The 23,407-nt window shown below is 39.6% G+C and overlaps 1 protein-coding gene across 4 annotated transcripts in view; it reads left to right on the plus strand.

Annotated features, from left to right (window-relative positions):
* Positions 1–15,269: 15,269 nt before the first annotated feature.
* LOC132401802 (receptor-type tyrosine-protein phosphatase F-like) overlaps positions 15,270–23,407 on the plus strand; it is a 362,488-nt gene continuing 354,350 nt past the window's right edge. For 3 of the 4 annotated variants that reach the window (XM_059984023.1, XM_059984025.1, XM_059984026.1), the window contains exon 1: positions 15,271–15,603. The gene's annotated coding sequence lies outside the window, so the exon portion shown is untranslated. Of the gene's footprint in view, positions 15,604–23,407 lie in introns of all 4 variants that reach the window. The other variant, XM_059984024.1, reaches the window with a different exon arrangement.

Genomic DNA, 23,407 nt, shown 5'->3' on the forward strand with positions numbered 1-23,407 from the left:
TCATCTCATTTATGCCATTGAGAAGAAGAAGTAGAGAGAACATCTGGGGTCGATAGACATATTTATTTATATTGGCTGCAAGTGTAGACGGAGTCCATGAAGGTTTCCGTTTCTGTGATGTGCTGAGCTGGGTCCACAACTCTCTACGGTTTCTTGCGATATTTGGGAGAGCAGTTTCCAACCAAGCTGTGATGCATCTGGATAGAATGCCTTCCATGGTTGTATCTATAAAAGCTGTTGTCATGACACTGTGCAGCTCGGCCCTCTAGCTCCTTCCAGCTGGTTATTATTTGAGATTTGGCCCATTGTGGAGATGTCATTTGCAAACGTAGATAGAATTAGGGCAGAATCTGGCCACTCAGTCATGAGGACGCTGAGGATGCAGCCTTGTGGGACATCTATGACAAGGATAAATGCAGCAAAGATATTGACACCCGACCTTACTGATTGTGATCTGTCGGTCAGGAAGTCAAGCATTCACTTGCAAAGGGAAGTGTGGAGTTTCAAAATTCAAAGTTCAAAGTGAATTTATTAGCAGTATATGTCACCAAATAATACCCTGAGACTCATTTTCTTGCAGGCGTTCACTGCAGAACAAAGCTATACAATAGAATCAATGAAAAACTGCACACAAAGATTGACAACCAACATGCAAAAGAAGGCATACTGTGGAAATACAAAATAAATAAATAGATAGATAGATAGTACTGACAACATGAGTTGCAGAGTCTTTGAAAGTGAATCCATAGGTTGTGCTCAGTGATCAGTTCAGTGTTGTGGTGACTGAAGTTGTTCATGTTGGTTCAGGAGCCTAACGGTTGTGTGATAGCTATTGCTAAACCTGGTGGTATGGGAGCTACAGATTCTGTACCTCTGTCGCAACAGTAACAGCAAGAAAAGAATATGGCCTGGATGAGTGGGGGCTCATTGATGCTAAATGGTCTTTGTAGACATCCAATTTCTTCCTCCTGTAGTCAATAATCAGCTCTTTGGTTTTGCTGACGTTGAATGAGAGGTTGCTGTTGTAACACCAGATTTTCAATTCCCTTCCTATGTTCTGATTTGTAACCACCTTTGATCTGCCCAACAACAGTGATGTCATCAGCAAACTTAAATATGGTATTGGACATAGTCATAGTCATAGCCACAGTCATAAGTATAAAGCAAAAAGAGCACACAGACATGTGGCACAATTGGGCTGATGGTGATTGGGGAGGAGATGTTGTTGCTAATCCATACTGACTGTGGCTTGCTGGAGGAACTCAGTCGGTCAGGCAGTATCTATAGGGAGGAATAATGAGTCGATGTTTCAGGTCAAGACCCTTCATCAGGTCCTGAAATGTTGGCTGTTTACTGCACTCCACAGAGGCTACCTGACCTCCTGAGTTCAACAGCATTTTGTATATGTTACTCAAAATTTCCAGCCTCTGCAGAAACTCTTGTGTTTATCATCTACCTCTCCTTTTTGCACAGAGGGACTATTCCCTCCCACCCCCAGTCCTCTTTTCCATCTCCAACAATCATTCTCCCTCTCGTGGCACACTCCCATTGAAATGTATGAGATGAAAAATGGGCACTTTTATTCCTTCCCCTAGCGTGGAAGGTAACTAAGCAATGTTTTCCAGTGAAGCTAACAGGAGTAGGGAAGTAGATGATAAACACAGGAGATCTGCAGATGCTTGAAATCTTGAGCAAAACATACAAAATGCTGGAGGAACTCAGAAATGCAGGCAGCATCTATAGAGGGGAATAAATAGTCAACATTTCAGGACCCAATAAAGGGTCTCGACCCAAAAAGATGGCTCTTTATTCCTCTATATAGATGTTACCTGACCTGCTGAGTTTCTCCAGCATTTTCTGTGTGTTGTGCAGTATTGAAATAGCTTGGTAAGGAGATTGGCTAGTTTTGGAGTTGTATGACCTTCAATGCATTCCACTATTTTTTGCAATCCCATATAGTAAATCTGCCACATGGCTACAGTTGGTGGTGAAATAGAAGTCAAATCCTGCTGATGGCCCATTATGGTTTGTGATTGTCATTTTTGATCTGCTGTGTCTTTTCTGAATCCATCTCATTTGGCAGTACTGTTCATCTTGATGCAGGGTGTTTTCACTGAAGTCTAGACTCCTTATTCAAAAAGACTATATTGCAGTCACGTCTGTCATTACTAACATAAAGAAGTGAACCCGTTAAACGTAAGTTGATGAGGATATGGTCAAAGAGGTATTAAGAGAACCAGTTTGGGAATTTTCCTCCAGGACTTAGTCACCTCAGTCAATAAAGCCACTAAACCATAGGCATTAAAGTATCTCATCTCACTACCTTCAGGGCTTTTTCTGAATGACATTCCACATAGCAAAGCAACAATTCCTCACCTGAGGGGGCAAAGTGAGTGCTCATCACTGGGAAGTTTCCTTGCTTATGCTTGACCTGGCTCCATAAAACTGATGAACAGTCAACATTGAAGACTTCAGAGATCACTCTGCCCTGTCAGTATGGCATAGGCCCACTACTTCTGCTAGATCTGTCTTGCTATTGGAAAGGATGGGCCTTGAATGCTGCCTGAATAGTATTGACTTTTCATATATCAAGTTGCTAATTAATTGTTTTGTGAATCAGTTCTCCCAATTTTGACACATTTTTAAGACATTTATGAAAAGGACTTGGAAGGTTGATTGTCATGTCAAAATATAATTCTCCACCTAGTTTTATTCCACTTGTGCTTCACAACAACAATGTTGGAAAGTTAGGGTATTCCAGAAGTCATTTAAGAGTCAATCCATATTATTTATATTCCAGAATCACATGTAGACAAAACTAATACAAGATGAACAAGATTTTTTTTAAAAACGACAATTTGTAATGAATGTTCCCATTGTTATAACTAAGGTCACGAGATTCAAAGTTAAAAATGCAAAGTATTTGGTTTCAACAGTATCACTATTAACAGCTATGAGCTGGCTATATCAAACAGCAGCTCACATGAAGTAACTGGGGCACAAGAGACTGCAGATGCTGGAATCTGGGGGAAGGAAAAACAACCCATTAGAAGAAGGCAGTGGGTTGAACAGCATCCGTGTGGTCATTGTTCTGTGTTGAAACCTGCAGAGCGACTCAGAGTGGAGAGGGAACGTAGTATAAAGAGGAGAGGGAGATAGATGTGACAGGGGCCAATAGGTAATAAGTGGAGTGTGGAGGTGTGAAGGATGATGGGCAGAAAGGTGGGAGAGGGAAAATGGAGGAGTTGGAAGTTAGAGGCAAGTAAGTGACAGGCAGAAGCAGAGAAGGAAAATGAAAAGCAAAGTGGTAGATAGAGTTGGGTGGGTTAGACAAGGGTAGTTAGCCCTTTGCAAGCTGCAGGTTGCTTTCTTCTGACAGCAGTCAATATCAACTGTAATGAAGGATACCTTTTGTAACTATAACCATTGTAATTCATCTTCCCTTGAGGTCAAAAATGACTTGCTTCCATTACAGTTCTGTGGATTCTGAGGTGACTAATGAGACCTATTTGGCATGCATAGATTCTTCCAGAGCTTAATGGCATGAATGAGTATATTGTTTTGATTACTGTGTACTACTTCCAGTTAACTTTCACATCCTTCTGTGCTCAATGCATTTCCAGATTTTTCTTTTATTTTATACGGTAGTCTTAGATCAGAGTTTTCTGTACGTTGCTGAGAAGCTCTGAGTAATTGTTTCAAGAGGCTGATGTCAGATGTTTGGATTTGGGTGACGGGTTTGTGGAACACCTGCATCGAATCCTCACGGTTGTCCCTGAGCTTCCTGTCTCCTGCCACTTTAATTCTCCTGCTTTGACCTATTGAATTGTACTGAGGAGGCCACAATGATATTCAACACAAGTCACTTTCCATCTGGGCATGTTTCAGCCTTTAGAATGCAATATTGAATTGTACAGCTTCTGGTTACTTGTTTTCTGTTGGGTATTCAATATCCTACTGTGATATTGGCCGCAGCTTTTTTGTTGTTTTTATTTCTCTGGAAATGGAGGACGTACCCACCTGATTTGGCCTGTCATGGCAGCTGGGGGCATGCCTACTTGCTCCACATTCTTTTGCCTCTGTCTATTGAATATATTCTCATTGTATAATTGATCCCATTCACTCATTGATCACATAACCTTGTTTACAGCTTGTGCCCATGGTCACCCTAGTTTTACCTTATCAGGTAGATCCCTTCTTCTCCGAGTCTGCTTGTAGCTTTACAGGTTTCTTCAGCCTCCTCCCGAGTTGTAAAGAAGTATCTTCAATCTCAAACATTAACTTTATTTCTCCCCCACTGATGCGGCCTGACCTGCTGAGTGTTTCCAGTACTTTTAAACATTTGGATGAGTGGACAGCCATCAAAGTTGGTTGGGCATAAAAGAGCTTCAACACTGTGAATGCTAGCCTGGCTGAGGACACTAACACTGGCTTGCCCATCCTAACAGTTTGAAGAATTTTGTAGATTGTTGTCTTTTTTCGGTACTTCACAGCGTCTCAGTTGTAGATTGTTCGTATCATTGTAGAACACAAAGGGGATAGAGATCACACCTGCTCAACAGACCATGAGCTTGTGCTGGATTTGAAGACGTGATTTTCAGACACTCCTTTTTTTGTTGGGTGTTGAAGACTTTTCTTGGGCATTAGCAGAAGAGACACACTTTATCACAATATCTGCCCTCTCGTAGAGGTTGTTGTTAAGATAAGGCAAGTGATCTATGCTGTTCTGAGTCTTTTCATAAATCTTGATTTGAAAGGGGAAATGTTGGGTGGCATAAATAAATGTGTTGTGGAAACTCTAATGAAAAATACAGTATCTGTTGTAACTGAATATCAGAATATCTAAATATGCCATATATTTAAACAGTAAGACATGCATTTTCACGATTGTCAGTTACCTTTGGAACAATTCACCTTAGTTTTTGACGTCAATATAAGCAATTAGGCATATTGAAAACCAGCATGGAGATGGTTCTGACAAGAAAATCATATTTCTCTGATGGATCATTACCATTGCATATCGGTATTATCTCTATCAATTTGTGATTCTAAGTTTTGTGCAAAAGAACAGTCAGACAAATGATTTAAAAAATTTGATCTCTCAGATGACCCATGGATGCCTGGAAGGCCAGCAATGACCTGCTTTTCAAAAGGAATGTCCTTGCAGGTTTTCATGGACTTGGTAGCACATTTCATTCACTGCTTCTTTCAAAGGTTTGATCTCCGTTATACAGACAGCCTTTCACTTACCCAGATGGCTATTATATGAAGTAATAACCTGCTGCCTCAGATAAAGCTACTGCAAGTTATACTGTACCTTTCCCCGTTGTAATTCCAGGCATCACATTCTCTTTCCTCCTCTGAGATACGCTTGCAATGTCCATTACAGGGGTGCTCTCTTTTAAAACATAGTATTCACATTTATCACTGCTCTAATGATAGCTTGAGATCTTCCCGTTTATTAAGCCCATTAACTTCACATCTGATCTGGAGTAAAATACATAATTTTGTTTTCATTTTGCAGCTCCAAAAGCTACGTGCAATCATCAATAATGACTTTAGTAAGGTTAAGATTTGTTGAAAAAAATCAGTGACTAACTTTTTTTTGTAAATGCATGTTTAGAATACTAATAAGCTTCAGATCTATGTTCAAAAAGAATGACTGCTTTTAAATTTCTACATATTTTACATTTTAATGTTTTGCTAAATGTTGCATAAAGAGAACATCAATTATATATTAAAATTATCAGTAGGTAATAATATTCCATTTCAAAATCCATTGAAGAATTCTTTGCCATTTAAAAATATTTTTATTCTATGTATATCCAACTGGTGTACTTTTCTAACACCGCTAATTTAGGTAGTTCCCTCATGACTTCCCCTTGATATTTCTCCTTCTCATACTTAAGTATCTATCAACTTTTCTATTGCAGTAGCAATTTCACAACTTAGTATTGCGCACAGTTTTGGGCATCTTATCTGAGAAATGATGTGCTGGCATTGGAGAGGGTCCAGGTACTGTTCATGGAAAAGATCCAGGAGTGAAAGGATTGTTGTCTGAGGAGCGTTTGATGATTCTGGGCGTGTACTTGCTGGAGCTTAGAAGAATGAGAGGGGGTCTTATTGAAACCTATCAAATATTGAAAGGCCTAAATAGAGTGGGTGTGCAGAGGATGTTTTGTTTAGCAGGGGAGTCTAGGACCAAAGGGTACAGCATCGGAATAGAAAGACGTCCCTTTAGAACAGAGGAATTTCTTTAACTAGACGGTGGTGAATCTGTGGAATTCATTGCCAAAGACAACCATGAAGGCCAAGTCATTGGATATATTTAAAGCAGAGTTTGATAGGTTTTTAATTAGTCAGGGCATCAAAGATTACGGGGAGAAGCTCGGGGAATGGGGTTGAGAAAGATAATAAATCAACCATGATAAAACGGTGCAGCAGACTGGCCTGATACTGCACTTGAGTCTTATGGTCTGTGGTCTGACTTCATGGAAGTAATTGTCCAACCTTCATGATGAGACCCTTTATCAGCCTGAATTGCCCAAACTCCAATCCATTTTTTTTTACAAACAGTTCCTTGTAAACATAGTCTGTACTTAACTCATGGAGATATTTCTATTCCAATCACTGCCAACCAATTAATTCTTCCAGCAGAACTTTGTTTATTACTGCTAATCCACTTTCCAATCCCATACACCCATTCTGCCTTCTCCACTTTCTTTTCTGTTCCTTTGGTCTTTTTGTCTTGTTTGAATCGCTTTCCAACCATAGTTAGTCTCCAGATGGTACTTCCCTCGGTTATCAGAATACGAAGTAAATAACTATGGGGCAGACAATATCTTGACTGAAGATGCTTTTGGCAACTACCTGCACTTCCTACAATATGGAAAATTGCCCAGGTTCAGCCAAAGGAAAACAAATTGTAGTCTGGTTAATTACTATTCAGTTGGTCTGCTCTCAATCGTCAATGTTGTGACAGAAGACGTCAACAACAATGCACCTGCTCACCAGCGCTCAGTTTGGAGATACTGCTTATTTGGGGATTTGAGCCACAACATGGTTTTCATCCAAATATAGATCGAAGAATCGCCTTCTAGAGCTGAACCGAGGCTGGCCATCCTTAATATCTAGGTCATATTTGACTAAGTGTAGCATCAAGGAGCTCTAGTAAAAGGCAATCAATTCCATTGGTTAGAGCCATATTTCACACATAGGAGGAAGCTGGTGGTTGCTGGGAATCATGCATCTCAGTGGCAGAAATTTCTCCAGCCAGTATCCTTGGTGGCAACCATCTTTACCAGTGGCATTGCTAAGCTTTTGGCATCATAAGGTCAGAAGTGGAGATTTACTTATTGAACAAGTTTGATTCTATTCACAATTTTACAACCAATGAAGCAATCCATTCCTGCTTGCAGCAAGGCTCATAGAAAACACAAAGTATACTGCAGATGTTGTGGTCAAATAAACACGTACAAACAAGCTGGATGAACTCAGCAGGTCGGGCAGCAACCGTTGAAAGGAGCAGTCAACGAGTCTCGGCCTGAAACGTTGCTGCTCCTTTCAATGGATGCTGCCCGACCTGCTGAGTTCATCCAGCTTGTTTAAGACTCATACAATATTGAGTCATGGGGTGTTAAGTGGCAAGTAACATTTGGGTCACAAAAGTGCCACACAATTCTCTCTTGTCGGAGATTAAAACAGCTACCCTTAACATATGTCATCGATATCCAGGGGATCAACTTTGACCAAAATTACTGGCTTGCCACAAAAATACTGCAGCAACAACAGAACGTCAGAGGCAGGGAGTACTTAACTTCGGACTCCCCAAATCCTTTCTACCATTTACAACATCAAGACCTTTTGTTTCTATGCTGATACACGTTGACAGAGGATACCAAGATCTTGTGCATTTTATAATATATTTCAGATATTAAAGTGTAAATATACACTAAATCTTTTCTGGACATCTACCTGGATTATCCACTACTTGTAAATCTTGCTGTGCATTTGAAAATATTTGCCAAATTCAAATTTTCCTATTTGCAAATTGCAATTGTCCTTTGATATCTGTACCTGTCAGATAATTCTATCAGCATCTTGTCTGACAATTGAATTCTCCCGACCTTGACAGTGCCACTCTCATTCTGATGCCAGATTCCCCCATTATCAGACCTAAGTTCTTGGACAGTGCTTCAAAGCTTCTAGTCAAGGATTTCAGTCAACCAAGCCTTATAGGATTGCTTTTATATTCATAATTATTTTGTCTTTTGCGTTCTTTATTCTTATGGTGTTTTATATGCTGCATCAAATTTGGAGTAACAATTACACTGTTCTCCTTTACACTGAATATGACATTAAACAATCTTGATCTTGAAGTGATACAGGCCTGTTCCCTTTCAGTTTATCACAGTTTCCATGCTTTTGACATCTTTTATTTGTTTTCAACATTACATGTTAACCTTGTCTCCCACTCTTCCAAATCAACTGGCAAATTTTCTCCCAAGATCTCACAGTTGCACCAAAACATTCTAACCAGACAATGTTTAACTTTCAATACTCCCTGCACTCGCTTACATTTACTAGCTATTTCATCTTCAATGCAATAATTTCAAAATAATTATTCTCATTGTCAAATGTTTCCATGGCTTCATCAATCCTTACCTCTATAAGTATCCTTGGCCTTACCTTCCTGCACAAGTCCCTTGCCGTTCCAACTTTGCTGCTTCCTCAATTCCTTCATTCCATCTGCTGCTTTCTCAGTGGCAGATCCTAAAGCTATTTCAGCTGCACAGTCTAATTTTCTCCAAAAATGCCTCCTCTTGGATATCAGAATCAGAATCAGGTTTATTATCACCAGCACATGAGATGAAATTTGTTAACTTCGCAGCAGCAGTACAACGGAATACATAATATAGAAGAAAAAAATAAAATAATAATAAATCAATCAATTATAGTATATGTATATCGAATAGATTAAAAATTGTGCAAAAAACAGAAATAATATATATTTTAAAAGTGAGATAGTGTCCAAGGGTTCAATATCCATTTAGGAATTGGATGGCAGTGGGGAAGAAGCTGTTCCTGAATTGCTGAGTGTGTGCTTTCTGGCTTCTGTACCTCCTACCCAACGGTAACACTGAGAAAAGGGCATGCTCTGGGTGCTGGAGGTCCTTAATAATGGAAGCTGCCTTTCTGAGACACTGCTCCTTGATGTCCTGGGTACTTTGTAGACTAGTACCCAAGATAGAGCCGACTGAATTTACAATCCTCTGCAGCTTCTTTCAGTTCTGTGCAGTAGCCGCTCCATACCAGACAGTGATGTAGCACTCATTACTTCTGTAATCCCATCAAAATCGACTTATTTGATTACAGTATTCTTTTGTTTGGTATATGCTTATTCTTACCTGTGGAGAGTTTTAAAATATTGTACAACAATAAAAAATACACTCAGTGGCCACTTTAATAGATACACCTGCTAATTAATGCAACTATTTCATCAGCCAATCATGTGATGGCAATTCAATGCATAAAAGCTTGCAGACATTGTCAAGAGATTAATTTGCTATTCAGGCTAAACATTGGAATAGGGAAGATGAGGTGGTTTTTGTATCTCAGAAACTGCTGGTCTCCTGGGATTTTCACACACAACACAACAGTCTCTAGAGTTTACAGAGAATGAGGTGGAAAACAGAAATATCATCCAGTGAGCATTAGTTCTGAGGGCGAAAAAGCCTTGTTAATGAGAGAGGTCAGAGAAGAATAGCCAGACTGATTCAAGCTGACAGGAATGTGACAGTAACTCAAATAACCATGAGTTACAACAGTGGTAGAGCAAAGAGCACCCCTAAATGCATAGCACGTTGAACCTTGAAGTGCAGAAGACCACAAACATATACTCAGTGTCTACTTTATTAGGGACAGGAGATACCTAATAAAGTGGCCACTGTGTGTACATTTTGTTGCTAAGTGGCATATTTATGAACAAAATAGCTCAGAAAGTGAAAGAAATACAATGATCTCCTTGTCCAAATGGATACAATGGACTAATGCAATAATACTTGTGACATTTAACCAGGATGGATTCAGAGCTAATGAAATATTCAAAGAAAACATTGGAAATACTCAGCAGCATCTGTGGTGAAAGAAACTTGCGATACTCTAGAAGGCTGGCAACCTTTCACCAGAAGTGGTAAAAGTCTTTTGATGTAGGTGGTCGAAGAGAACAAAAGCGAACACCCAAGAAGGTGCACCAGTAGGAAGAAATTGGCAATATTTCAGGTTGAAGCCCTGCATCAGAACTGAGAGCGGGGTAGTGAGGCGACCAACATAAAAAGAACTCTGAAGTAGGGAATCATTTCTTGTCACTCCCTTCTTATATGTTGTGTCTGAGAAAGAGTGGATGGACAAGAAATTACTGGAAATGACAGAAAAAAGATGAAACTGAAAGGTGAAAGAGCAGAGTAGAGAATCAGTGAACGATTTAGCACAGAACACTTGGTCCATCATGCAAGAATAGCATGATCAGGCACATTAATGTGTGGCTGAGAGACCGGTGTAGGGGGCAGGCTTCAGATTTCTGGATCATCAGGGCTTCTTCTGGAGGAGGTATGATCTGTACAAAAAGGACAGGTTACACCTGAACCCAAAGGGGTCCAATATCCTAGCAGGCACGTTTAATAGAGCTGTTAGGGAGGATTTGAACAAATTTAGCAGGGGGATGGGAACCGCAGTGATAGGGCTGAGGAAGGGGTAAACAGAAAGAAATCAAAGATAGCATGCAACAGAGATAATGGAAAGAACAGTTAGGTGATGAGGCATAATCAAGCCAGTGGGATAAGTTAGTTACAGGGCAATAGAGGCATGGTGCACTTAAAACAGAAAGCAACAAATACCGGAATGAAAGTGTTATATTTGAAAGCACGCAGCATAAGGAATAAAATGGATGATCTTGAAATTTAGTAACAGATTGGCAAATATGATGTAGTGGCCATCTCTGAAACTTGGCTAAAGGATGGCTGCCATTGGGAGCTGAACATCCAAGGATATATGGTGTATCAGAAAGATAGGTTAGTAGGCAGAGGGGGTGGTGTGGCTCTGTGTATAAGAAATAATATTAAATCATTAGAAAGAGATGACATGGGATTGGAAGGTATAGAGTCTCTATTGGTTGAGTTACGAAATGGGAAGGGTGAAAGCACCCTAAAGGGAGTTGTATACAGGCCTCCAAACAGCAGCCGGGATGTGGATTATCAATTACAGCAGGAGATAGAAAAGGCGTGTCAGAAAGGCAATGTCATGATGTCGTTGGGGATTTTAATATTAAGTGGATTGGGAAAACCAGGTCAGTACTGGACCTCAAGAGAGAGAATTTGTAGAATGTCTTCAAGGGATGGCTTTTTAGAACAAATTGTTGTTGACCCCACTAGGGGATTGGCTGTGCTGGATTGGGTGTTATGCAATGATTCGGAGGTGATATGAGAGCTTGAGGTTAAGGAACCCTGAGGGAACAGTGATCACAATATGATCGAGTTCACATTGAAACTAGAGAGGGAAAAATACAAAATTCAATGTGTCAGTATTTCTGTGCAATAAAGGAAATTACAATGGCATGAGGGGATCTGGCCGAAGTTGACTGGAAAGGGATATTTGCAGGAAGGACAGCAGAGCAGCAATGGCTGGAGTTTTTGCAAAAAATGAGGGCAGTGCAAGACAGATATATTCCAGATAAGAAAAAAATTTCAAAGGGAAGAAGGACACTACCGTGGCTGACAAGTGAAGTCAGAGCCAAAGTGAAAGCAAAGGAGAAGGCATACAAGGAAGCCAGAGCTAGTGGGAAGATAGAGAATTGGGCAGCTTTTAAAAACTTGCAGAAGGAAACTAAGAAGGTCATTAGGAAGGAAAAGATGGTGACTAATATCCAAGAAGATACGAAAAACGTTTTTAAGTATATAAAGGGTAAAAGAAAGTCGGGGGTAGATACAGGACCAATACAAAATAATGCTGGAGATATTGTAATGAGAGACGCAGAGATGGCAGAGGAACTAAATTATATTTCACATCAGTCTTCACAGTAGAAGACGTCTGCAGTATACCATACATTCAACATCATCAGGGAAGTGAAGTACGTGAGTGAAAATTAGAACTGAGATGGTGCTTAGGAAGCTTAATGGTCTGAGGGTGGATAAATCTCCTGGACCTGATGGAATGTGCCCTCGGGTTCTGAAGGAAGTAGCTGGAGAGATTGTGGAGGCATTAATGATGATCTTTCAAGAATCGATAGATTCTGGCCATTGTACCGGATGACTGGAAAATTGCAAATGTTACCCCGCTATTTAAGATGTGTGGGAGGCAGCAGAAAGGAAATTATAGACCTGTTAGCCTGACATCAATGGTTAGGAAGTTGTTGGAATCGAGTGTTAGGGATGAGATTATGGAGTATCTGGAGGAACATGACAAAATAAGCCAAAGCCAGAATGGTTTCCTAAAAGGAAAATACTGCTGACAAACCTTCCGCAATTCTTTGAGGAAATTACAAACAAGGTAGACAAAGGAGATGCAGTAGATGTGGTGTACTTGGATCTTCAGAAGGCCTTTGACAAGGTGCCGCACATGAGGCTGCTTATCAAGATGAGAGCCCATGGTATTACAGGGAAGTTATTAGCATGGGTGGAGCATTGAATGGTCGGCAGAAAACAGAGAGTGGGAATAAAGGGATCCTATTCTGGCTGGCTGCCGGTTACTAGTGGAGTTCCACAGGGGTCAGTGTTGGGACTGCTGCTTTTTACAATGTATGTTAATGATTTGGACAATGGGTTTAATGGATTTGTGGCTAAATTTGCCGATGATACAAAGATGGTGGTGGAGTGGGTGGTGTTGAGGAAACAGAGAGCCTGCAGAGAGACTTAGATAGTTTAGGGGAATAAGCAAAGAAGTGGCAAATGAAATACAATGTTGGAAAGTGTATGGTCATGCACTTTGGTGGAAGAAATAAACAAGCAGACTATTATTTAGATTGGCAGTGAATTCAAAATGCAGAGATGCAAAGGGATTTGGGAGCCCTTGTGCAGGATACGCTAAAGGTTAACCTCCAGGTTGAGTCAGTTGTGAAGAAAGTGAATGCAATGTTGGTATTCATTTCTAGACGTATAGAAAATAAGAGCAGCGGTGTGATATTGAGTCTCTCAGGCACTTGTGAGACCACAATGGAGTATTGTGTGCAGTTTTGGTCTCTTTATTTTAGAAAGGATATACTGACATTGGAGAGGGTTCAGAGAAGATTCACATGAATGATTCCAGGAATTAAAGGGTTACTGTATGAGGAATGTCTGGCAGCTCCTGGGCTGTATTCCCTGGAGTTCAGGAGAATGAGGCGGGATCTCATAGAAACATTCCAAATGTTATAATGCCTGAACAGATTTGATATGGCAAAGTTATTTCCCATGGTAGGGGATTCTAGGACAAGAGGGCATGACTTCAGGATTGAAGGTCGTCCATTTAGAACTGAGATGCGGAAAAATTACTTTAGTTAGAGGGTGGTAGATCTGTGAAATTGTTTTGCCACAAATTGCTGTGGAGGCCAAATCATTGGGTGTATTTAAGGCAGAGATAGATAGTTTCTTGATTAGCCAGGGCATCTAAGGGTATGGGGTGAAGGCAGGGGAGTGGGGATGACTGGAAGAATTGGATCAACCCATAGTTGAATGGCGGAACAGACTCGATGGGCTGAATGGTCCACTTCTGCTCCTATATCTTATGGTCTTATGTTTGTACTGGTTAAAAAGATCTACAGAGTCTCCCAGCAATAGGTCCATCCTCCTGCAATTCACTGCTCTTGGGGTACTTTTTAAATCTGTAAAGAGGTTTTCTCTTGAGTTTTACTCCATCCTCTGGATGAAAAAAAACCTTGTCTCCTGTCTCAGGTTTCTTCCAATTATGGTTGTTGATTTCTCTGCTAAGAATAAAAGTCCCTCCCTACTCATTCTGCCTTAGTTCCTTCATTTCTCAGCTTCTATGTTCCACAGAGTGCACCTGCAGCATCCTATCCTTTCTTCTGACAGCCAAGATTTCCAGACTTAGCAACTTCTTCATTTACTTCCACTGCACCATTTTTGGCATAATCTTATCTTGCTGGATACTTGGAGACCACAATACTTTGCACTACAGTGGGCCAAATAGTGTGGGGTGCAGTTTTAGCCCAATCTTTTTCTTATATTTTATGCCTCAGGCAATATACCAACGCCCTTTCAAATTACTGGATTGACTTACCCTACTACATTTAAAGATCTCTGGCGTACACTCCAGTTCATTGTCCACTGTGTATTCCCTTCAGAAGTTCTATCTCCCCACAGGAATTACCTCACATTTCTAAGAATTAAATTCCATTTCCCACTCTTCTGCCCAACTGACCAGACCTACTTTTCTGAAGTCTAAAGCTTTCCTTTTCACCGCTGAACTCAAAGTCGCTTTTAATATCAGCTGCAAACTTCTATATCATGTCCCTACCTTTGAGTCAAAAACTATCAAAGGGAACGATTACTGAGGTCTATGGAACCCATTGGTAATAGCCTCTAAAATAAAACATTGATCAACTTTACCCTTTGCCTCTATTACTTTCCCTCTAATCCTCCGAGCTTTTACTCTAGCTACATTGGCAGAAAGTTTATTAGAATATTTTAGTAATTTCCGCAGATACCACCTGTAATTTAACCACTTTAGTTTTTCCCCCCGAGTGTGCATGTAGCGAAAAAAAATCATTCTCGTTTGCTTGATTTTCCAGTTTAACTTCATATTTTACTCTTTACAACCTTTTATCCGTGATAACATGTTTTCAGATTACAAGTATTGAAAAAAAGAACAACTGAACTGCGTAAAAACGTTTTATAAACCCGCAATCACCGGTTAAAACTGCAGCACAATTTACAATGCTTCCACGTCTGGGTGCTTTCTGCACTCGTCGGTTCATAGACTATTTAAAGCTTGCACAAATCCAACAGGGGAGGCTTCCACTTCCATCGAATGCGCTTTCAAAATCTTCTGTCTACGCGTGTTCTCGAGGTCTCGCTGGCGGGATCTGTCACAGTGGCTGCATTGTTGATGAGAGCACGACATTCCCTTTCTGTACTTTGGCTGGAAACCTCTCTCCGCTTCTTCGCACCACTCCCCCCCCCCCCCCCACGCCCTCCCGATCGTCAACCTGCGAGCGCGTTCGGTTCCGATGACGCCATAGAGCGGGCATTGCCGAAGTTTGCCGAAGGTACTCGGAGGGAGTCGGCGAGCGGCAGGCGACGGTTTGGCTTGGTGTCCGTGGAAAGTGTGTTAAGTAGCGCTCCGGAGTAAAAGAGACGCGGCTGGTGAGATTGCGTTCGTGCGAATTGTGTGTGCTGGTGAACGAAGGGGAGAAAACGCACACACACACACGGACACGTAGAGAATAAAACAAATAAACTTGTGAGCCAAGGAGAGTTTTAATTTTTTGGGCGCGGTTCGAGAGGTGAGAGGGAGCCGGTGCCCGTGTGCCCGGGCTCGGAGTTACGGGCATCGTGAGCCGGGCAGCTGGACATTATGAGCCGAGCTGGGGGAGACTTGAGGCGGCCGTGCACGGTGAGTATACAAACGCGGAAACCCGAAGAGGGGCAATTTCTAAAATAAAATGCTGGAGTTTGACTTGAGTTTCGTGAATTTTTTTTGTTGTTGAATCCGCAAACCCTCAGGTGAAGCCGGGCTTTCGTTTTTGTCCTCTGCTCGATTACTGCAGCCTGTTGAAATGGGAGCTTTGATCCCTTTTTTCAAAAATATAAACAATCTATTGTGTGAAACTGATTTATTTTACTTTAGATGTGTAATATCCATCGTAGAATGGGCACCAAGTAGATTTGGCCTTGGTTTGTTTTATCTTTCTTTCTTTCAACAATGAAGAAATTGCCAAAACTCCGCCGCCTGTTGAAAGCGAGAGAATCGAGACGGCGATGGAAAATTTGGTAGTATAAACTTAAATTGGAAAAACAAAGGGAGTCCCAGCAATCGGTACTGTTTCAAAATAACGAATTTTACCTGCGGGTGTGTTGAGACTGAGGGTCTTTTGGCTTCCTTGATTTGGATTGTATTAGAATGAAGATCGAAACTGGAGACGATCTTTTGAATTTTTTTTGTCTTTAACTCTATTGTCATGTTAAGCAAGTGGGTATGCATGGTTTTGGCATTTTTTTTTCCGCTCTTGTAATCGCGTTTGCTAAGAGCGATCGGACCATTTTTGATTTTTATTGTTGAAGCACTGGCTTCAGATGCCAAAGTAGTACAACATCGTTTCTCGGGACTCTGGATTGTTTATCGGGATGAAAAGTATGCCATTGATGTTTTTTAAAAAACAGAAGGACCTGGCTGGCTTTCTGTTCTGTAGTAATTAAGTGGCTTCGAGGAAAGATATATTTGAAAAGAATGTTGAAATAAAACTAACAGCATTTGGAATCGAGAAAAACTGCAGCGAGTATAATTTTCTTCCACCGACTGGCAATACCTATTCTTCTTTTGGAGCTCTGGATGATGAGGATTGTAGAATCTCATGTTATTTTTAAATAACATAGGCAAAGATTTGAAAAGCGAGCTTCTTGGGCTTTAAAATATAATTTAAAAGACGTTTCGCCTTATTTATATTTATGAAGTGTGAAGACTTTTTGGGGTGAGGGCTTTTAAATTTTGTATTAAAATTGGAATTGATTCAAGATTTTGAAGCTAAGTGAGCATTTAAACGTATCTTGCCCCCTTTCCCTTGTAAAATGCGGACGGTGGTTTCCCTATTCTGATTTCATTTTTAGATTTGTTCAGAGCTTGATGTTCTTGTTGTTTTTCTCTTTCCCTGTTGAATTGTGAGTCTGTTTCAAATGGTGGCGTCGGTTTCTCCGTAGAGACCTTAGAGAGCGAGTGAACTTGATCCGCGAGGTTGTGCAATCCTGAATCAATGTATCTGATCGTTTGGAGACGCTCCTTTTTCGGAGACTTGAGCCTTTACCAAAGATGAACAGTGTACATTTACCCCGTCTTCCAAAGGTTAAAACTAAGCCTATTTAAAAACAGTCGCGAAGAGTGTCTGAAGACGGGTTGGTTTGTTTTGAGAATGCACTTTGGTTTTGGTAAATGATTTGTGTTTTTAGATTAAGACGACTTCCGGTTACTTTTAGGAAAGTAATTAAGGCAGCGATTAATTAATGCGTTTAAGACTTTGGTCCCGTCACGTTTATTCAAGTGTTTAAGGTAATCGAGAATGGTTAACACGAAAGCATTTAGTGTTCTGTCCATCAACACTGAGCAGCCTGGTTATGATATGCAATACTATTCTACTTTGGTTATGAATTCTGACATAACTCTTTATGAGAATGAACAACTAGTATATAAGAATATTTGCTGAATATGCAGCCACTCTCATTCTGCAGTTAAATTTCATTTTGAGTACTTACAAATAAAAACAGTATGTCTGTATTTGAATATACTTGTCAAATATATGCTGCGTAAAGATGGATCAACATCGTACTTATGTCGTACGTTAAGGCTCCATAATTGTATTGAAAGCTGTATGAAAATTTTCTTGAATTACTTTTTATCTATCAATTAAACATTTTGGAGCATTAAGTATTGATTTTTGAAGCTGATTTTCTGCAGTGGACCTTTTACAGTAGGAGCCATCTTGTTCTCAACTCATTGCAATTATGTTTGACTTTTATCAAGGTTGCCAAGTACAGCAGTTGATCAGTTCTTCAATAAAGTTGCTTGAAAGAGGGATGATATCTCAGGATTTCCATTTTCTTGAATATTATTTTTCAAATTTTCCAGTCCTTTTCTAACCTGTCCTGTTGATAATGTCTACCTGACCACCCCCCCCACCAAATGACCTGGTGAAAGGTAACATACAGTTAGCCATACAGATTACTGTGTTCTCAACTTTGATATTGTGATTCGAGTGGTTTTGTTTGCTGGAGGAGCAGATGATGTCTCATTTGTTCTGATGTAGGTTTCATGCTCTTCCTCCCACTCCCCTTCACCTTTCACCCCCAAATCTTACTTCCCCCACCTGTCTGAGATGCTTCTTGGTTAAAGCCTGATGATCTATGATCTTAAAATACTTCAAGTCATTTGTGAATTTCTTAACAAGAGTTTAGTACTCACTGATTATAATTATTAATCATGTGAACAGCACTAAAACAATTTGAATTTTGCAGATGTTAGTTCTTAAGTTCCACAGAAGTCAAATTTTTTAGTTCGTTCAATATTTCCTTGGTGTTACTCATGCTTTCTGGAAGCTGGGTGAACATCAGTAGTGGTGTATTTTAATATTACATGCTGTGAGTTTTGGACTCAAACTTGATTACAGCAAACTATTCTAGACTTGATCAGCTGAAAAGCCAACTGCTTTCTTACAATTGAGTCTTTATCCATACACCTCAACTCCTTTATTATGTATTTTGGTGTTTTCCTGTGGATCTGATTTGTGTTTTGTGATCTTTATGGATTTGTTGCATAATGTATCAGCCAAAAGGTTGCCTAGGACTAATTTCTCCCCTGTCTTATGGGTACTGTTAATATTTATTGTCAATATAATACTGGGAAATTTGAGATCATATCCTTCCCTTTATTCTATCTCTCTTAGCCCTGGCCTGTAGTTCAATAAAATTGTTAGGCCTCAGTTCGAGTTAGTTAACCACTGGTTGAGTTTGTGACCCTGGTATCTTGTTTATCTCCTATCATTGATTGATTGCTTCCATTTATAAATCATCTTTTGTCTCTGCTGCTACTTTAGCTCATCTTCTGCCAAGACCCACTGTATCCTTCATTACTAGTGCAATCTCCTGATTTAATCGTTTCAGTACTTTCTCTACTGGCATTCCATTCTCTATAAAGCCCAGCTCACTCACAGCTTGGAAACCAATAAAATTACAGTTGTTGGAATCAGAAATGCTTGAAGAACTCAGTCAAGCAGCATCTGTGGAAAGAGAAACTAATTAGCATGCTGCTAAAAGGTCTTCAGTGTAAAGTTTTCCACCCTATTAAGATGCTGATAAACTTTTATTTTTAAGGTTGCCATATTTTAGATCTATTTCTTTCAGGAGGCAGGTTTGTTCTATTGTTCATGTATGGGTTCTTTGTATGGATTAGTTTCAAACATCTGACACCTATTGAATCATTGTTACTCGATGAAAGCTACCGTAGATTACTCAGTGTAATCCAATATCTTGTTCAAATCTGGGGCAGCTTGTTGTCCTTCCTGACCTCTTGTTTTACTCTTTGTTGGCTAAGGTATGGAAACTTTGCCTTGAGATGGACAGAGTAATCAGAAAGTGCTTGTCAGTAAACAGTTACTTTAATTTTTTTTCACATCTGGTTCCTATTCCTTGTGTATGATTCCAGTCTAGGAAGTGGTAACCTGGACAATCCATTCTTTTATTGGAGAGATGCAGACAGGGATGCAGAAAAGTGTTGATCTTGAATATACTTCCATCGTATTCTGATCTACCATCTGCAATGTGGGAGATGTTCAGATATGTCCTGTCCAGGAAAGGACTAATGCAATTTAGCTCCCTAATCTGTCCATTGTTATTTATTGGTGAAAAGATGGAAGCCTTGGCTTTGCCAGGATTACTCTGTTCCAGGTCTCATTGTAGCATTGGTCTAAACATACAGCAAAGAAATAATTTTAAGGTAACATTTGACTGTGACATCAAAAAAACCTTGGTACAACTGGAATAAAATGGCATCAGGGAAAAGCACCCCAATGGTTGAGGTTTTACATTGTGCAAAAGATGATGGTTGTTGAATGCATTTCAAGCTAGCCTCTAGGCATTGTTACAAGAATTTTTTTACAGGGCAGTGTTTTTGAGCCAGTCTTTTGTTTCAGTAATAATAATCCTTTTATTCATCTGTAAGAACTGAGGATGTTTGTTGTTCATTGCCATTATTTATTTTCCATTCTCTGTTTCTCAGAATGAACTTGGAAAATAGTCCAGGCATAGTGTGATGAATGACGAGTGCTTTCCAACAAGGAGCAAATGGCCTTATTTCTATGATCTCAAAACAACTGGCTGATAAGATAGTTTATGTTGGTTTAAATTTTTCAACTGCTCCACATTTAAGGAAGGTTCTATTAGATTGGAAAATAGTGACTAACTCCTTTATTCAAAAGAAATGGAGATAAAGCAAGAAATTACTGGCCAATTAATGTAGCATCTTTCTTTCTCTAGGAAAATGTTAGCCTCTAAATAAAGACTTTTTCTATCAGGTCAAATATACATACCCATTGGGTCATTCCGAAACTGGTTATCTGGGATTTAGGGACAAGTTCCGAACTTTCATATGGCCCCTAAAGCTCATCATGTTACATGTCCTATTTAGCTGTGTTTTAATGGAGTCAGTGCGAATATCAGTTTTTAAAACCTGCAGAAGTTTCATAGAGACCACTTGAATAATGAGTGTCTGGACAGCAATTAGTGTCTGGATGCTAATTACGCCTTTCGAATTAACTGTTGCCTACGGAAGTCTGATCAATATTTGGGTTGTAGGGTCAAAGTGTCTGTTGCTGATGAAAACAGGTGATTATTCAAGATAGTGATGGGTTAAAGTACAGACTGAAAATATGATATGAATGTTGTGGATTTATTGGGCCATATGCAGGAACTAGCAGATGAACAGGCCTGTTTTTCTTAGGTTTGCACGTGCATGTTTACTTTGCAAGTAAGTTGTAGATCAAGTAAATATGGTGTCCTTCAACAGTGTTTCTGGGATTTGTGTGCACATGCTGGCAATTTTGTAGCTCCTTAACTGAGGCGGTCAAGAGGAAGGCAAAATATTAGAATAATGAATTCATCAAGGAATCACATACAGAGAACAAAATAGAGAGGGAAACAAATGTTAGATTAAGAGAGCTTGGGAAAGGGACAAAGGGAGACGAAGTAAATTTAAATTAAATGTTATTGAAGATTTTGGAAAAGCAATTACAAGCTGATGGAATGTGCTACCCACATGCAGTAAGTAGTTAGTTATCCATGTCAGAAGGATTTGTATAGTAGTAATTAACATGTATCACACTTTTTTTTAAGAGGTATGCAGACTGAAACTTGTGTGGTGAGTTTAGTTTGCATTCACTACAACAGGACACACCACTGTGCTCAATGTCTTTTGAGCCAGAAAACAAGATGTCTTTTGAAAATCTAATAGGGGGGCACAGCTCCACTTGCAGCTTTTGACATTTTGCATGGTTGATCTTACTGGTGCTGTGCAATTTATTCATAAATAATGGTGGGAGTTGTTAGCCTCACTTATTTTAGAAGTAAGTGTTGGCTTTTGTGTACACATAACCAGGTAGCAACCAGGTAGCTTATTCAGTTATTGGGTGAATTCAACTACTTTTCTTGATCAAAATGTTCAGTTTCAAAGTGAAACTAATTTTATATTTTAAGAAAAGTCTAATCATATAATTGGCAGTTGTATAAAACTAGTTTGGAATGTTGAAGTCCAATAATATGAAAGTGAATTGCAATTCATAGAGAAAATTGAGTGTTTCTTATACTGTAGCACTTCCATATAGTAGGATATGCTACAGTTGTCAAAAGCCAGTGAAATTTTTTTGCCAGCATTTATATTGTTGTCACATAGGAAATGCAGAAGTTATTTTTGTAAATAGCAAGGTATTGATTGAATTACAAAACGTTTGTTCAAGGATAACTATTAGTCAGGATTTTTTATCCTTGGATTAGTTTGGGAATTTTAGTCCACCTGACTGGTCAGATTTTATTTCTCATATTGAAAGGCACCAATTGCAATTGAGATCAAACCTGTCAGTATTGTGTCTCGGAGGTGGATCCCATAGTGAGTCTACTTCCTGGGTGGTAAGTGAAATGTTTGATACTTTCTATATTTGCCTCCACCTCATCTGTAAACAATATTTGTGCTTAATTATGTGTTAATTTAGCAATTGTGAGTAATTAAGATGGCGACTTGTGTGATTTACCTTTACAGTTAAATATATTAGGTCTACTGCATTGTCTGACATGGAACATAGCAAGTGTCTTATCTTATAAATGCAAGAAGGTTAGCAGTTTGTTCCTTTGGAAGTCCAAAAGTTTATTCATGAAAGCTGTTTGGTGGGTAAGTAGATAATTAGTATGGATTCCTAGGCGTTTGTCCCAGCTACATTCTGGATTTTCTAGACATGCCCTCTTCTCCATTAGGGAGGAGATTCAGGAACCTGAAGACCCACACTCAACATTTTAGGAGCATCTTCTTCCCCTCTGACATCTGAATGTCTATGATCACTATTCCATTTCTTGTGCACTATTAATTTTATAATTTATTATTTTATGGTACTGCACTACTGGAAAAAGCAGATCTTATGATATTTAAGTCGATGATAAAACTGATTCTTATTCTGATTTCTTTGTTTTGAACCATGTGCATTTTTCCTTTTCTGATATAACCTTATGGTATTAAGATGGTATAAGACACAAGAAAAGAATTGGGGCATTTGGCTCTGCCATTCCATCATTACTGATTCATTATTCCTTCTCGACCCCATTCTTCTGTCACCTTCCCGTAACCTTTAACACCCTGACTAATCAAAAACCTACCAACTTCCACTTTAAAAATATTCAATGAATTGGCCTTCACAGCAGTCTGTGGCAATGAATTCCACAGATTCACCACCCTCTACTTGCAATATAAAGTGGGGGAAAACAGCTCAGTCTTTATTATGCTTGCATGATATTACATTTGGGAGTTTGTCCCATTCCAGAGAATTGAGCATGCAATCCAGCCTAACACCCTTCTGTGATATAGAGGGAGTACTGCCTTGTTGGAGCTGTTACCTTTCAAGTGAGATCTTAAACTTCAGTTTTCCATGTAAACCTAAAAGATCTAGTGAAACAAATTTGGAAACTATTGGAGTTATTTCAAGGTATGGCTCAGTTGTACTGGACTCCTTTGTCACTGGGTTTTTTTCTGATAAGCTCAAGTGGCACCTGCTGGGAAATAGCTTAAAGAATATTATTCACCAGGTAGCTTCTACTACTCAATAAGAAATTTGGGGCTTGACACATTAGGATAGCCCTAACTGCTATAGATTTAAACATTATTCATTGTCAAAGCCAGACTATGGCTGTGGACATGTCTGGGTGATATATGATGGACAGAGGATGACCAGCTCAAGAAACAAGGCTTCATAGGATGCATTCTGCTGCTGTAAGCAATGAGTTAGTTTGAGTTAGAAACTCTGTGGTAATTGGATATCTCATGTCCCTGTAATTGGGGACCAGCATGCTGTAGTCATTAGTGCATAAATCCCTAATTCTGGAGGCTTTGGAAGAGTCTGATGAAGATTTTTTCAATGTTGAAAAATATAGGTCTGCGATCTCAAGGGAATAGAACT

Source organism: Hypanus sabinus, chromosome 11, assembly GCF_030144855.1.
Source record: "Hypanus sabinus isolate sHypSab1 chromosome 11, sHypSab1.hap1, whole genome shotgun sequence".
Classification (NCBI taxonomy): Eukaryota; Metazoa; Chordata; class Chondrichthyes; order Myliobatiformes; family Dasyatidae; genus Hypanus; species Hypanus sabinus.